General features: G+C 31.0%; 1 long non-coding RNA gene across 1 annotated transcript; it reads right to left on the bottom strand.

Moving 5' to 3' along the window:
- Window positions 1–4,872: 4,872 nt before the first annotated feature.
- Window positions 4,873–9,192, bottom strand: LOC119605853. The gene is made up of 4 exons (XR_005231608.1): window positions 9,071–9,192; window positions 8,737–8,978; window positions 5,111–5,191; window positions 4,873–5,033 (listed from the first exon to the last, which is right to left on the bottom strand). It is a non-coding gene; the product is annotated as an uncharacterized LOC119605853 (long non-coding RNA).
- Between the last annotated feature and the right edge of the window lie 2,747 nt (window positions 9,193–11,939).

The following is an 11,939-nucleotide window of genomic DNA, read 5'->3' as shown; positions in this document are numbered from 1 at the left end:
AAATTTCCTATAAAATGAAAATTTATTAAAAATTTCCTATAGAAAGGAAATTTATTAAAAATTTCCTATAAAACGGAAATTTATTAAAAATTTCCTATAAAAAGGAAATTTATGGAAAATTTCCTATAAAAAGGAAATTTATCACAAAATCGTTTTTTAAAGGCAAATTTAACGAAAACTCCCTAAAAGATGGAAATTTATTTAAAATTTTTAGTTAAATTTTAAAGAAATTTGAGAATATGTTTACTGTAATTTTAAAAACATTAAATAATGAATAATTCCAAGTAATTCAGTTTTATTACACACTTATAACAAAAGCCTAAAAAGTTTAACACAAATTTTATCTCGATTACTGGCTTCTTAACATTCTGATAAAAATCTTTCCCACAAGAACAAAGCAAGGAAAAGGAAGTGAATCAACTCTGCCAACAAAATATTTTATGAAAAGGACGTAATATCTAAGAAAGAAAAGAATTACTGAATAAATGAATGATTAAATTTTATGAGAACACAAGAAATGAAGTGTGTCCTTAAGAGACATTTGAATCTTTAATGATCTTTGCTTGTTATGTCGTCACATTCGGGTAATATTTTCAGTAAACTGTTGATAAAATTTTGACACCTTATAACTAACAATAATTTTCGCTCAAAATCTAAAGACAACAAATTATAATCGTTTATTTCTAAATAAGGTTAATCGTCCTTACTATGTCATTTTGGAAAATTTATGTTAGTTACCTGGTGTTAACATTTTATCATTTATATTATTATATTTCGCTTCTATCTTTTTATGATTACACCACCTTTATTTTGTACAAATTTTTGGTTTATTATATAAAATTTATTTTATAGCTCAAAGAAACTTAAAGAATCTTCCTTTTTTTTAGAAGATACATTTTATAGACTTTACTTTAACTTTCTGTTAGTTTTTTACGATGCCTTTTAATCAAAATTGTTAACGTTAAAAGAAAATTTCTTTTACTCAACTTTAGTTTCTTTTTATTTCCATATCTCTATGTTTGTCGCAGTTTTATTTTAAACAATTTTAAAAAACATTAAAATTGTACAAAACTTTATTTAAGTTTAATATTTTGCAATTAACTGTTGAGTGGAAAACGTAATATGGAGGCATCGTGGAAAACCTTCATCAACATTTCCTTGAAATTGTTTTTCTTTTAGTTTCTCTTGCATTAAGACAAGACGTAGCCTTAGTTTGCCTCAAGTAAGTTTCTGTATTTTCTTTCAATTTTCGCTGTCAAAGTCTAAATGATGGCGATAATGATGTTGCTAATTATAAAAGAAATATGTGAGAATAAAAACTTTTTATGTTTACTTTTTATTATGAAGGCTGTTTATTAATGTGTTAGTTGAAATGATACACTTTCGTTTAAGCCGGGGTAATTTTCAATTACATGGTACTGTAAAAGCAGTCTTTGTTCTAGTTCAGTTCTAGTTCAGTTCTAGTTCAGTTCTAGTTCAGTTCTAGTTCAGTTCTAGTTCAGTTCTAGTTCAGTTCTAGTTCTAGTTCAGTTCTAGTTCAGTTCTAGTTCAGTTCTAGTTCAGTTCTAGTTCAGTTCTAGTTCAGTTCTAGTTCAGTTCTAGTTCAGTTCTAGTTCAGTTCTAGTTCAGTTCTAGTTCAGTTCTAGTTCAGTTCTAGTTCAGTTCTAGTTCAGTTCTAGTTCAGTTCTAGTTCAGTTCTAGTTCAGTTCTAGTTCAGTTCTAGTTCAGTTCTAGTTCAGTTCTAGTTCAGTTCTAGTTCAGTTCTAGTTCAGTTCTAGTTCAGTTCTAGTTCAGTTCTAGTTCAGTTCTAGTTCAGTTCTAGTTCAGTTCTAGTTCAGTTCTAGTTCAGTTCTAGTTCAGTTCTAGTTCAGTTCTAGTTCAGTTCTAGTTCAGTTCTAGTTCAGTTCTAGTTCAGTTCTAGTTCAGTTCTAGTTCAGTTTCTAGTTCAGTTCTAGTTCAGTTCTAGTTCAGTTCTAGTTCAGTTCTAGTTCAGTTCTAGTTCAGTTCTAGTTCAGTTCTAGTTCAGTTCTAGTTCAGTTCTAGTTCAGTTCTAGTTCAGTTCTAGTTCAGTTCTAGTTCAGTTCTAGTTCAGTTCTAGTTCAGTTCTAGTTCAGTTCTAGTTCAGTTCTAGTTCAGTTCTAGTTCAGTTCTAGTTCAGTTCTAGTTCAGTTCTAGTTCAGTTCTAGTTCAGTTCTAGTTCAGTTCTAGTTCAGTTCTAGTTCAGTTCTAGTTCAGTTCTAGTTCAGTTCTAGTTCAGTTCTAGTTTCTAGTTCAGTTCTAGTTCAGTTCTAGTTCTAGTTCAGTTCTAGTTCTAGTTCAGTTCTAGTTCTAGTTCAGTTCTAGTTCTAGTTCAGTTCTAGTTCAGTTCTAGTTCAGTTCTAGTTCAGTTCTAGTTCAGTTCTAGTTCAGTTCTAGTTCAGTTCTAGTCAGTGATGCCAGGAGATTTTTTTCAGAAATCCCTACGCTTATGAGAAAAAATCCCTTTTTTCCCTACACCCACTTTTTATTTTCCCTACATTTTTCCCTACACTACTTTTTTCCATTTTTTCCAAGTTTATCTTAAAAAAATACAAAAATAACATAAAAAACTAAAATATTAGCTGTTTTATAATATACATATATATGTATATTATAAAACAGCTAATATTTTAGTTTTATATATATATATATATATATATATATAACTATATATATATATATATATATATATATATATATATATATATATATATATATATATATATATTCGATGTTAAAAATTTATTTTATGTGCCCCCAACAAAAAATTTCATAAAATTTAATATAATTATTTTAAATAAGGTTTACTTTTGCGTTTACTTTTTGCGGTTTACTTTTATAAATTTTCAGAACATGAAATTATTTTTTTCAATCCTGAGTTACTGCATTAAGCCCCCGACTACTCTATCTATAAGGAGTCAGAATATATCGCCCTACAGGATTGGCATAATCCAAAAAAGTAGTTTCAAGAAAAAAGGGTAAGAATATTTAATGACATTTAACTATTTTCTTTAATAACTTTTAAACAAATCAAGGGATTTTAAAAATCCAAATTCAGATTGTTGAGTTTAATATGTTTCTCATCTAAATTGAAATTAAATTTTTAGTTATCTAATATTCACGAAAACGTGGGTTTTAGTTTTTACGTTTACAAAAAATCGTTTTCACATCGAAAATAATAGACATATTAGAAATTTGATAAATCTATATGAAAGATTTTAGTATGTCGCATATTTTTTAGACCTCAGTTCAAGAAACCCGAATTTTGGATTATGCCAGGCTTGTAGCGATATGTACATAGGTACACATATAGTAGAAATTACAAGCGGAATTTTTACTAACGATACACTTAAAATTGATTTCATTTTTAATTTTAAAGTTTAATACATGAAAGAGTATATTTTTAGTTGATAAAAACTATGAAATTGAGAAAATCCCTACAACTTGACAATAGTAAGAAATCTTTCCCTTTTTCCCTACACGTGAAATTTTTTAAAAAAATCCCTACAAAAAGGGAAAAATCCCTACACTTGGCATCACTGGTTCTAGTTCAGTTCTAGTTCAGTTTTAGTTCAGTTCTAGTTCAGTTCTAGTTCTAGTTCAGTTCTAGTTCTAGTTCAGTTCTAGTTCTAGTTCAGTTCTAGTTCTAGTTCAGTTCTAGTTCTAGTTCAGTTCTAGTTCAGTTCTAGTTCAGTTCTAGTTCAGTTCTAGTTCTAGTTCTAGTTCAGTTCTAGTTCAGTTCTAGTTCAGTTCTAGTTCAGTTCTAGTTCAGTTCTAGTTCAGTTCTAGTTCAGTTCTAGTTCAGTTCTAGTTCAGTTCTAGTTCAGTTCTAGTTCAGTTCTAGTTCAGTTCTAGTTCAGTTCTAGTTCAGTTCTAGTTCAGTTCTAGTTCAGTTCTAGTTCAGTTCTAGTTCAGTTCTAGTTCAGTTCTAGTTCAGTTCTAGTTCAGTTCTAGTTCAGTTCTAGTTCAGTTCTAGTTCAGTTCTAGTTCAGTTCTAGTTCAGTTCTAGTTCAGTTCTAGTTCAGTTCTAGTTCAGTTCTAGTTCAGTTCTAGTTCAGTTCTAGTTCAGTTCTAGTTCAGTTCTAGTTCAGTTCTAGTTCAGTTCTAGTTCAGTTCTAGTTCAGTTCTAGTTCAGTTCTAGTTCAGTTCTAGTTCAGTTCTAGTTCAGTTCTAGTTCAGTTCTAGTTCAGTTCTAGTTCAGTTCTAGTTCAGTTCTAGTTCAGTTCTAGTTCAGTTCTAGTTCAGTTCTAGTTCAGTTCTAGTCAGTTCTAGTTCAGTTCTAGTTCAGTTCTAGTTCAGTTCTAGTTCAGTTCTAGTTCAGTTCTAGTTCAGTTCTAGTTCAGTTCTAGTTCAGTTCTAGTTCAGTTCTAGTTCAGTTCTAGTTCAGTTCTAGTTCAGTTCTAGTTCAGTTCTAGTTCAGTTCTAGTTCAGTTCTAGTTCAGTTCTAGTTCAGTTCTAGTTCAGTCTAGTTCAGTTCTAGTTCAGTTCTAGTTCAGTTCTAGTTCAGTTCTAGTTCAGTTCTAGTTCAGTTTTAGTTCAGTTCTAGTTTAGTTCTAGTTAAATTCTAGTCTGTATCCAAAAATACTTAAAATTTCGTTATTTAAAATTTATTTTTTTAAATCATCAAAAATTTATCAAATTTTAATTTACACCAAACTTAAACAAACTTCAAACCTTCTGTCATAACGAAAAAAAGTATATTTCATAATTTAATTTTTAAAATGGCCTCAAAACACATCATCATTCAGCGTGTTTTGTTGTTTTTACCCTCTCGAGTTTTAACACAGAAATTTTCTAATTTAAAGAAAAGTTTTGCTTTTTTTCACAATAAAACAAGACTTCACTTACCTTGAGCACTTAAAGCGAAAAAAAAAACACAATTACAATTATTTGCAAGTCACTGAATAAAAAATGATTTTGAACATGTTGCAAAATGTTTCTGTTTTTTTTCTCCAGAATTTTTGTTGCTAAAATCGTTAACTTCCGTTTGGAGAGCAGCAGCGAAAATATGTTTCCTTTATTTCACAAACAAAAAAAAAAAAGTGAACACAACAATCAAACAACGAAACGTGTTAGAATAAGGAAAATATACCGTAACAAATCACTTCCGTTTTTATCACAAAATAATCCGTAGATCCAACAGACAGGAACTTGATGAATGAAACAATTTACGCTTTAAATGATTAACACCGTAAATGTTGTGTGTATGATTATCCTTTTTTTTAAGTTTTTTTTTTTTTTTTTGTTTTATATTTATAAAAAACATGATTCTCTTTTTTTCAACTTTAAAAGCCCCAAAAACAAATGTTTTTTTGTGTGTTTTGTTCTCATTAAAATTCTAATAAATTAAAATGTAATTTGATATGTGAAAGGTATTGTACAGGTATTAACTTTAATAATATTAATAATTTAATGTACATATGTTTGAGCTTTGGGATCACTATGGGGCAATGGTAAAAAAAAAATATTCTAAAATAAATGAAAGTTTCCAACAGAAACGAATTTTTGTATTTAATTCATATGGGAGATGCGACCCTCCCTATTGCTCCTCCGCCAATTTATTACCCATATGTACACATGAATGTCAAATTTCTTCCTACAAAAATTGAGGATTTTAACTCCAGTAGTAGATTTGAAGCCCTCTAATGAAAGTCCACCCATTTTTCCTTCCAAATGTTCACTTGGATGTCAAAGACCTTCGGTCACATTTTAATATTCCAGCTCTTATTGTTTCCCAGATATGCGAGTTTTATTGTTCTAAATATTCATGAAGATACTTATGTAGTCCCGAAAGAAATTGAGGACTCTAGCTGTCATATTTTCCCAAATAAACTAATTTTAAATTATCTTTATATAGAAGGTGCCACGCCTACTATAACTAGGCCTCCTATATATGGATGTTGGGGCTTTGGCAACTCGCCCGAATGAAATTTGGTAGTGAAAGAAGCCTATAGTTCCATTCAGGCATAGAGGAAGACAATGTGAAGATTTCATTAAATCGGTCCATCCGTTTATAAGTCTATAAAGTCCATGCAAACAAACTTATGTGCTTAGGGGCGTGGTAGAGGTTAAATCTAGTCCGTTAATTTATTATCTAAATTTTAATAACAGGGTTTTCAAAAAAGTTCGTTCAACATTTTAAAATATTAGCTCTAATAGTTTTTCAGATATACGAATTTTTATACTCAATCCGTATGGGAGTTACCAAGACCTCCTTACGAAAGATCGCCCATTTTTCTCCTAAATATTCTCATGGATGTTAAAGGCCTTTAGGTAAGATTTTAAGATTCCACCTCCAATAGTTTTCCAGATAAATTAATTTGAATATTTAATTTATATGGAAGGTGCCACGCCCCCTATTGATAGTCCGCTCATGTTTTGTCCTAAATATGCATGTTGATTATTAAGTGCCTCCAAAAATGCCTCCACAAATTCTAGCTCTTATATTTTCTCAGATATACTAATTTAACATTTCCTTTATTTGGGAGATGCCACGCCCACTATTTTTTCCCGATATGATTATTATTTAAGATCGTTTTACTGATTTTTGGAAATGAAAGCTTTTGGTATTAAATTTTTATGCGCAAAAATTTCATAACGTTATTTCAGAAGAACTTATTTAAAATAAATACATTTTCGGGGAATATGTATGGGGTGTATATGAAATTTCTAACCGATTCTAATAATCCTCAAAAGAGACCTTTGATAAAATTTGTGGAATGAAAAGAATGAAAAAATCTTATATTTCCATGGTTTGTTTCTGAATTTTGTTAATATCTCCATTATTTGAGGACCGCTATTGCTAATTTTAAAAAGGAAACTTCTTGAAAGTATGACTAATAGAGTTATTGAAAACTTGGACTCAACAGATATCAGAGGCTTTCAGAAAATTGATTTTAACATAGACACGTATGGACAGGCAAACACACATAGGTTATATGACTTCGCTATCAATAAAGACCCAGTTTATATATCGGGTCGGAATGAAGGGTATACCTGACCTATCATACAGTGACCCCTTGAGAAAGAAAGCTATTAATGGAGATTACACTTTCTTCTACGAAATACATTTCTGCTGACCAGCCATCTCAGCAATGTGAATGTGTGTATATTGCTTAAAATTTCGTCTTAAGATTATCAGATGTACCACAAAGAGATTGCAATGGTCTGCAATTGAATAGCCAGAGAGCCATGCGCTTATACATGGACCAGTTTCCGACATGTATAAACTTTTGCTTCGTGTGTGTTCACTCTTTGGTTAAAAAACACCACGTGAATTAAGGTTAAGGTCAAGACAAGTACTCAAAGAAGTCGCACATTTAAGTACCGTTTTGGGAATTTGCTGGGCCTTGGTTTCCGAAAAGGATAAGTTAGGGAAAAAAATTGTTCTGTTGAATCCGAATTTCTTCGCCACTGGGAGTCAATACCATGACAGAAAAAAAGTTTTATAACGCTGACAAAAACTAAAGTTATTGTCGCTTAACCAGAGTGACCTAAGAATTCTAACGAGACTTTATTTCAGACACTGAGATCATAAATATCAGCAGCATATTATTGGCAACAATGATCCAAGGTTATGCAGACTCTGTGGATTACAAAATGAAACCTCCGAACATGTACATTGTGACTGTCTACCATTATAAGCTCTAGTATTCCTGGAGGCTGATTTTGATTGCCAAATGAAATATTTAATCTCTCAACGACCTTAGGACCTTAAGACTCATACGAGGACTTAACCTCCAATGGTAAACAAAAAGGCTTTACAAAAGATCTTACGACAGGTCGCTTTGCTCAGTGCCCCCCTCAATCAATCAACCAAATATTATTTTGGTTCCATTTTCTAGATCTTTTGAACTATAAAATTTTTATATTTATTCGGATCATGAAAGAATTTTTGGCGATACTTTGAAAAAAGTGCTTACGGTGATCTATTTTGAGAAGGCCACCCATTTGGCTCCTTCGTACGTACTAAGTCATAGGATTAAACAAAAAATTCTCTTCAAACTATATAATGATTTTATCATTTCCTATATATTCATATAGTCTGGGTTATTTTTGTATTCTAAGACGTTGTATCCATGTCCGTCCGTCTGACTATTGAAATCACGAAATAGCGTACAAGGGAAGAGCTAGAGATCTAAAATCATCTAAAACTACATATATATTTAGATATATACTGAGTCCGTGTTATATTCTACGACTATCTAGTTAAGTTCAGTCGTCTTTCTGTTGAGAAGCTATGAGATTAGGAGGGAATTTTTACCAACTATAGCTAAACCACATTTTTTATACTTATTTTTTAATTTTAAATTTATTTTTTATATTATCTCGTTTCATTTTCATTAGTTTTTATAATAATTTTTTTATTTTTCGGGTTTTCACTTTTTTTAATACCTCGCCCCACTGTGCCATAATTCTCCTCCTCAAAATTATTATTAAAACCGCATTTATTATACAAAAGAAGTAGGAAAAACTTAAATTACCTTACAAACAACAACAATTTTATGCACTTATACTCTAGCACATACACACACACACAAACACCTTTGGGGATTACATGTTGTAATATTTTATTACATTTTATATTTTTATGTTACGAAACATAAATTTATATTTTAATAATTTATTCATTATATTTGGTTTTGCGCTACTGTAGTGAATAAAATGTAACAGAAATCTTAAATAGAATATACAAAAAAAGTTAAAGGATAAACATACACACACACATTCAGGCACTCATCTCATCATAGACATAACTTTTTACGGAAACATTCACATCTAAACATAAAAACAAAACTTTTATTTATTTCGATTACAAGCCTGCCTTTATTTCCATTAAAAAACTTAGAAAATCCTTTGTTTACTGAGGTTATTCCCACACACACATACATACACATTTGTGTTGTAGTAATACTATATTACTTTTTTCTTGAATTTAATCTTTATTCTAACACTTTAATCTTTATTTTATTTAGTACAAGACATGAAACAAACAAAATAAACATATTTCAATTTTTTTAATTCTTTATTGCACTCTTGCCATGCTACATACATACATATAAACAACATTTGTAAATAAACAAAAAAAGTTTGAAAAAAAAAAACTTTTTATATCCGTTTTGTATTTAACCGTTTCGTTGTTTCTGTGGAAACGCGTACGCGGCAAAGTCTCACTCGAAACTGAGTTGTTTGTTTCGAAATCCTTTGCTTAAATAAAATAATATTATATTCTTGTTCTTGTTCTTCTTCTAACACGTACATATTCCTTGCTTAAAGTTTATTTAAATGTAGTTGTGTATGCATGTTTTTCATCCTGACTGTAATAGTGTATGTGTTTATTTACAATTTTGTGTAATATTCATTTCTCTATATTTTACATATGTTGTTTTTGTTATTATTGCTGGCGTTGTAACTGTACACGTGCATTTTGTTTGTGTTTTTATGCTCACAAATCCCGCTACTACAACTCGTAAACTCTAAATATTGTTTACACACATTTGTGTTGTTGGTGTTAATGTATGAAAGCTTTAGCACAAGTAGCATGTGTTTGGTAAAAGCTTTTTTGGTTTTGGTACTAAATGGATTGCCAATATCTGATGAAACTTGCAAAGTTGGTGATAGTAATACTACTCCTAATGTCAAAGTTTAGGAGTAATAGTCTAGCTTATAGTCTAGTCTAGTCTATAGTCTAGTCTATAGTCTAGTCTATAGTCTAGTCTATAGTCTAGTCTATAGTCTAGTCTATAGTCTAGTCTATAGTCTAGTCTATAGTCTAGTCTATAGTCTAGTCTATAGTCTAGTCTATAGTCTAGTCTATAGTCTAGTCTATAGTCTAGTCTATAGTCTAGTCTATAGTCTAGTCTATAGTCTAGTCTATAGTCTAGTCTATAGTCTAGTCTATAGTCTAGTCTATAGTCTAGTCTATAGTCTAGTCTATAGTCTAGTCTATAGTCTAGTCTATAGTCTAGTCTATAGTCTAGTCTATAGTCTAGTCTATAGTCTAGTCTATAGTCTAGTCTATAGTCTAGTCTATAGTCTAGTCTATAGTCTAGTCTATAGTCTAGTCTATAGTCTAGTCTATAGTCTAGTCTATAGTCTAGTCTATAGTCTAGTCTATAGTCTAGTCTATAGTCTAGTCTATAGTCTAGTCTATAGTCTAGTCTATAGTCTAGTCTATAGTCTAGTCTATAGTCTAGTCTATAGTCTAGTCTATAGTCTAGTCTATAGTCTAGTCTATAGTCTAGTCTATAGTCTAGTCTATAGTCTAGTCTAGTCTATAGTCTAGTCTAGTCTATAGTCTAGTCTAGTCTATAGTCTAGTCTATAGTCTAGTCTATAGTCTAGTCTATAGTCTAGTCTATAGTCTAGTCTATAGTCTAGTCTATAGTCTAGTCTATAGTCTAGTCTATAGTCTAGTCTATAGTCTAGTCTATAGTCTAGTCTATAGTCTAGTCTACAGTCTAGTCTACAGTCTAGTCTAGTCTACAGTCTAGTCTAGTCTACAGTCTAGTCTAGTCTACAGTCTAGTCTAGTCTACAGTCTAGTCTAGTCTACAGTCTAGTCTATAGTCTAGTCTATAGTCTAGTCTATAGTCTAGTCTATAGTCTAGTCTATAGTCTAGTCTATAGTCTAGTCTATAGTCTAGTCTATAGTCTAGTCTATAGTCTAGTCTATAGTCTAGTCTATAGTCTAGTCTATAGTCTAGTCTATAGTCTAGTCTATAGTCTAGTCTATAGTCTAATCTATAGTCTAGTCTATAGTCTAGTCTATAGTCTAGTCTATAGTCTAGTCTATAGTCTAGTCTATAGTCTAGTCTATAGTCTAGTCTATAGTCTAGTCTACAGTCTAGTCTATAGTCTAGTCTATAGTCTAGTTTATAGTCTAGTCTACAGTCTAGTCTATAGTCTAGTCTATAGTCTAGTCTATAGTCTAGTCTATAGTCTAGTCTAGTCTAGTCTATAGTCTAGTCTATAGTCTAGTCTATAGTCTAGTCTATAGTCTAGTCTATAGTCTAGTCTATAGTCTAGTCTATAGTTTAGTCTATAGTCTAGTCTATAGTCTAGTCTATAGTCTAGTCTATAGTCTAGTCTATAGTCTAGTCTATAGTCTAGTCTATAGTCTAGTCTATAGTCTAGTCTATAGTCTAGTCTATAGTCTAGTCTATAGTCTAGTCTATAGTCTAGTCTATAGTCTAGTCTATAGTCTAGTCTATAGTCTAGTCTATAGTCTAGTCTATAGTCTAGTCTATAGTCTAGTCTATAGTCTAGTCTATAGTCTAGTCTATAGTCTAGTCTATAGTCTAGTCTATAGTCTAGTCTATAGTCTAGTCTATAGTCTAGTCTATGGTCTAGTCTATAGTCTAGTCTATAGTCTAGTCTATAGTCTAGTCTATAGTCTAGTCTATAGTCTAGTCTATAGTCTAGTCTACAGTCTAGTCTACAGTCTAGTCTAGTCTACAGTCTAGTCTAGTCTACAGTCTAGTCTATAGTCTAGTCTATAGTCTAGTCTATAGTCTAGTCTATAGTCTAGTCTATAGTCTAGTCTATAGTCTAGTCTATAGTCTAGTCTATAGTCTAGTCTATGGTCTAGTCTATAGTCTAGTCTATAGTCTAGTCTATAGTCTAGTCTATAGTCTAGTCTATAGTCTAGTCTATAGTCTAGTCTATAGTCTAGTCTATAGTCTAGTCTGTAGTCTAGTCTATAGTCTAGTCTATAGTCTAGTCTATAGTCTAGTCTATAGTCTAGTCTATAGTCTAGTCTATAGTCTAGTCTATAGTCTAGTCTATAGTCTAGTCTATAGTCTAGTCTATAGTCTAGTCTATAGTCTAGTCTATAGTCTAGTCTATAGTCTAGTCTATAGTCTAGTCTATAGTCTAGTCTATAGTCTAGTCTATAGTCTAGTCTATAGTCTAGTCTATAGTC

Source organism: Lucilia sericata, unplaced genomic scaffold (assembly GCF_015586225.1).
Source record: "Lucilia sericata isolate MDLA Ls3-8-SP2 unplaced genomic scaffold, ASM1558622v1 Contig000526F_arrow, whole genome shotgun sequence".
Classification (NCBI taxonomy): domain Eukaryota; kingdom Metazoa; phylum Arthropoda; class Insecta; order Diptera; family Calliphoridae; genus Lucilia; species Lucilia sericata.
Note: the sequence above shows the minus strand (reverse complement) of the source record. Positions and strands in the feature narration are given on the sequence as shown.